The sequence below is a fragment of the Tarenaya hassleriana genome, unplaced genomic scaffold, assembly GCF_000463585.1.
Source record: "Tarenaya hassleriana unplaced genomic scaffold, ASM46358v1 Cleome1, whole genome shotgun sequence".
In the NCBI taxonomy this organism is placed as follows: domain Eukaryota; kingdom Viridiplantae; phylum Streptophyta; class Magnoliopsida; order Brassicales; family Cleomaceae; genus Tarenaya; species Tarenaya hassleriana.
The window spans coordinates 7,748,577-7,753,743 of NW_010960187.1; the positions used below are offsets into that span (position 1 = coordinate 7,748,577).

The window sequence follows — 5,167 nt, forward strand, 5'->3', positions numbered from 1 at the left end:
CAAGAATATCTGAACCCAAATAAAAATGGCCTGAGTGAGCCAGCTCCGCACGAGCCGAGCCCAAACGAGCTAGCGCGGCTGGCTCGTGAGCTTGCTCGGGAGCTGGAGTAAAAAAAAAATTATGTTGAAACTTGAAAGTGTTGATATTGTTGGTATAATATTTTGATTTGGAAATAATTTTTTATGTATAGATTCGGATCTGATTATAGTTTTTTGTACATGGATTAAGATCTAATTGTATATGGATGGATTAAGATCTGAAAATGGTTTTTTGTAAATGGATGGATTATGATTTTATCTATTTGAAAATGATTTTTTGTATATGGATTGTGATTGTGAATATAAGTATGATTTGGATATATTGGTATGTTCTTTTTATGTTGATATATCATTTGGATATAATTTTATATAATTTGATATGATTTTTTTTAGGTATTTAGAAAAATATGAGCCGGTTCGGGAGCCGGCTCGCGAGCTAAGCGATTTGGGCTGAGCCAGGAATTTTCTAATCCAAATAAAAATGGGCTTAACGAGATGGGCTGAAAATGAGTTGGTTCGAAACGAGGTGGTCCGAGCTGGTCCGAGCCGGCTCATTTGACATCCCTATGTGGGGGCGCTCGTATATTTGCTTATGTGGAGTTGGGTCCTACATGTTGTGTTTGCCACGTGGTATTAACATATTGGCGGCACCCACTGATAGTGGGCCCACTTGATGCAGATCTTTCATCCTTAGGAAATTCCCTATCGTTTTTTTTGGGTCACGAAATTTATTAAGTTTACCAAATATAAAAACTGAATTATTTTTGGGGTGAAGGTATCAATGGTGCTATTTTTTTTATGACGGATCAAAGAAATATATGATGGTTTAAATTTTAAACTAAAACATCTTCGTGATTTATCTTAATATATTCTTAATTTCCTTCATTTTTTTACTAATAATATTTTTTTTGATAATGCGAAAGTTCACCGAACCTTTGTTTCGACTACATCTTCTAGACGGAGAAATCCAGGTGAATATTTCTCTCCACGCTTGGATTTAAGAGAGCATGCTTTGTATGTTGTATCATCCCTTCCGTAGGCCAGCTTTGGGTACTAATAATATATTTACCCACCATTACCTATCAAATAATTAAAAAAAAAGTGTGTTGGTATAGCTTTTGTTTTTTTTTCTAACTATGGTATATTTTCATGAAAGACGTATTTTTAGCCCTAAAAGGCAAAGAAATTTAGGAGGCAAGAGATGGGTCAAAAGCTCAGTTCTACGGATTTTGAATGAAATTTGACCTATAAGAGTTTAAAAATAAAAAATGAAGCAAATATTATAACACTAATAATTTATTTTACTATTATTACACTTTATGCGGTTAACATAAGAATTAAAAGTAAGAGAAATTAAACATAGCATGATAAAACAGGTGTCGAAGCTACACGAGACTTCGAGATAATTATGGAGAAAGCCTGTTCCTCTTGTCTGTGCCGTACGCACTCGGTAACACTCTCTCTTCTTTATATACACACATATATATATATATATATATATATATATATATATATCGTAAAACTTGAATGTATATCGAGATTATTGATTAGATTTGTCATACAATATAATTTCCTACATTTAAATTTAATTTTACAACCTATATTGAGCTTATTGGAAGAAATTTGTTTAAAAATTCCAAAGGGAACAGAGAGGAGAAAAAAAAATAGGGTTGAAGACAGAAGTTGGTCTTGAGGTGTCTGACTGTCCCCAAAGGATTTGACCTTTGGCGTAAAGTAAAAACTGCATGTCGTCGTGGGGAGCCACAAAGAGTTTAAAGAACTTCCTTTGCCACGTTCACACATTTTTTTTATATTATTCTATACGTTTACTATTGAAATTTTAACGACGATAAAATTCGGTTTAAGTATTTAAAAAAAAAACATCATCGGTGGATCATGTATATTATAATGGATATCAAGTGATTTTTGTAGGTGGTATATGAATATGTATATATTATCTATAACCATAAGATATGCATTTTTTTTTTTATAATCTGGAAGTTCACCGGGCATTTGGCCCAATTATATCTCCCAGAGGCCCGGTAGTTCACGCACTAAAAATCTGGAGATCGTATCTGTACGGAGAGAAAGTTAAGCTCAACACAGATCACAAGAGCTTGACTTATGTAATATCTCAGAAGGATCTGAATCTGAGACAGCGGAGATGATTGGAGCTGATTGCAGATTACGATCTGGAGATAGCCTACCATCCGGGGAAGGCTAACGTAGTGGCCGACGCTCTAGCAGGAAGAAGATCTTAGCCGCCATACGCGTTGTCACCTCATCTCGCAACTATGCCGCTGAGTTTACTGCGATGTTGGGACATCTCTCGTTGACGGCAGAGGAGTCGACACCGACTCTGATAGAACGCGTGATCAGGGGACAGCGCGGTGTTCCATTACTCGCTCAATACATGGATCGCATTGAGGAATATAGCCTGAAGGGTTACCGCATCGACGAGCAGGGCGCGTTGCGACTTGGGAACCGACTATGTGTGCCCGATGATCTAGAGCTGAGATAGGGGATTTTGTCAGAGGCTCATCAGTCGAGGTTGGCGATACATCCGGGGGCGAGCAAGATGTATCAGGGTCTACGACAGTGGTATACTTGGCCAAGGGTCAAGAGGGATGTGGCGGACTACGTAGCGAGATGCCTCACCTGCCAACAGGTGAAAGTAGAGCGACAGATGCCTGGAGGGAAGCTACAACCACTGGAGATACCCGAATGGAAGTGGGATTCGATCGCCATGGACTTCGTGGTCGGATTACCACTCACGCCCAGCAAGAAGAACGCCATTTGGGTAGTCATGGACCGTAGGTGAAAGCAGAGCGACAGATGCCTGGAGGGAAACTACAACCACTGGAGATACCCGAATGGACGTGGGATTCGATCGCCATGGACTTCGTGGTCGGATTACCGCTCACGCCCAGCAAGAAGAACGCCATTTGGGTAGTCGTGGACCGACTAACCAAATCCGCTCATTTCATCTCCATCCGGCAGGAGTTTCCGATTGAGCGGTTGGCGCAGATTTACATCAATGAGATCGTGCGTCTACATGGGGTTCTGAACGAGATCATCTCAGACCGAGACGCCTGATTCACATCACGTCTATGGAAGGCGATACAGGAAGCTCTGGGGACGAAGCTCAAGATGAGCACGTCATACCATCCCCAAACAAACGGCCAATCAGAGCGGACGATACATACTCTGGAGGACATGCTTAGAGCTTGTATTATGAAGTGTGGAGCTCCGGGGGATCGGTACTTGACGTTGTGCGAGTTTGCGTACAACAACAGCCATCACACGAGAATCAGAGTGTCTCCATACGAGGCCTTGTATGGGAGACCGTGCAAGGCTCTGTTGTGCTGGACAGAGATCGAAATAGAGGAGACTACGGGAGTGATACGGAGGATCCGCGCCCATCTGAAGACGGCGCAGGACGGACAGAAGTCATATGCCGATTAGTGACGTCGAGACTTCGAGCTTGAGGTCGGGGATTAAGCCTTTCTCCGAGTGCAGGCGATGCGGGGCCATGCGAGGTTCGGGCAGAGCGTGAAGCTGAAGTCGCGCTACGTCGGACCTTATCCCGTGATCGCGAGAGTGGGAGCTATTGCATACCGTCCTGGATTTCGCCGGAGCTGGGCAACATTCATGACGTGTTCCATGTGTCGATGCTACGGAGGTACGTGGCAGATCCCTCTAACGTGCTACAGCCCCAGGAGTTGGAGTTCACGGAGGCTACGCGTTTCCGTGACGAGCTGCTGCAGATCGTGGACCGGAAGATCAAGAAACTGCGAACGAAGGACGTGCCACTCGTGAAGGTCTTGTGGCGAAGCCAAGGGGTCTCTGACATGACTTGGGAACCCGAGGCAGAGATGCGTAGTAGTTATCCGCATCTATTTACTGCAGCGTTGTACGAACTCCTTTAGATATGACGTTCGGTTTGTATCAGACTTATGCTTCGGATGACGTGACGACATGGATTGTGTTTTGGTGATAACATCGAGTACGAGAAAGTGTTAATGCTATCATGCAATTCTGAATTCGAGGACGAACTTTTTAAGGGGGGAGGATTTGTAATACCCCGAAACCCAATTCGAATATTTAATTATTTAGAAATGAATAATTAAATAGAAATATCACAAATCACCAAAATTTAGTAGTACAATGCCGAGAAGAGGTACGGAGATCGTCACGTGCGGAAAGGATCGAGAAAGAACGAAGGAAACGAAAAAAAAAAATAATAATAATAATGTGGACTTGGTCAGCCGGACCAAGGCTGGTCAGGGGCTGACCAAGACCACTCAGACGGACTGGGCTTGGTGAACGGACCAAGAAGAAGAAAAGAAGGAATGTGGACTTGGTCAGCCGGACCAAGGTTGGTCAGGGGCTGACCAGGACCACTCAGACGGACCAAACGGGCACGGACGGACCAAAAGGGCGCGGGAAGTGAGTTGGGCAGTCCCGGTCCGGCGGACCAGAATCTTGGTCAGGCGGACCGGAGAAAACAGCCTTCCCCACATGTGTCGGCAGCAACTTTGACCCGATTTTTCCGGAACCAAATGAGCCCCACGCGTGGAAAACTCGACTAGCCGCCATTCCTAGGAGTCCCACCTATCCCCTAGAGCTGTCTCCTTTCTCTGAAGCTTCCCCGTCGCCCACAAACATCTCCCTCAACCTCCACACATAGCCATTTCAGACAAAACAGAGGAGAGAGGAGAAAGAGAGAGAAAGGGAGGGAAAAGAGAAGAAAGGGAGAGAAAGGAGCTCGGGGAGACCAAGAGGGACGTGCCCAGACGTGACTTGGAGCTTCTCACGTCGTGTGGAGCCACAGGGAGCTCACCAAAACTCGGGCAAAGCTCACCAAAGCTCAAGAACAAGGTGAGTGGCTTGAGTTGCTTCTGTGTACTCTCGTTTTCATTGTGTGACCGTGATATCTCAATGATTGGTTACTTGATATTGATAGAGGACATTTCAATGTGAATTTAGAAACAAACGGTACTCAATTTGGTTGAGAAACGAAGGAGATATGAGCGAATGAAAACTGAGAAAAAAACTGGAAATTGCAGAATCGCTATTTTGTGATGTACAGGGGTTACGAACCATTTTTCAACTTATAGGAGAAATA

The 5,167-nt window shown here is 43.7% G+C and overlaps 1 long non-coding RNA gene across 2 annotated transcripts in view; it reads left to right on the forward strand.

Moving 5' to 3' along the window:
- LOC109116627 overlaps positions 1-5,167 on the forward strand; it is a 9,872-nt gene that overhangs the window by 3,192 nt on the left and 1,513 nt on the right. Inside the window, exons 4-6 of one of the 2 annotated variants that reach the window (XR_002024161.1) lie at positions 963-1,010; positions 1,416-1,489; positions 1,682-1,920. This is a non-coding gene — a long non-coding RNA (uncharacterized LOC109116627). Of the gene's footprint in view, positions 1-962; positions 1,011-1,415; positions 1,490-1,681; positions 1,921-5,167 lie in introns of those variants that run through there. The other variant, XR_002024160.1, reaches the window with a different exon arrangement.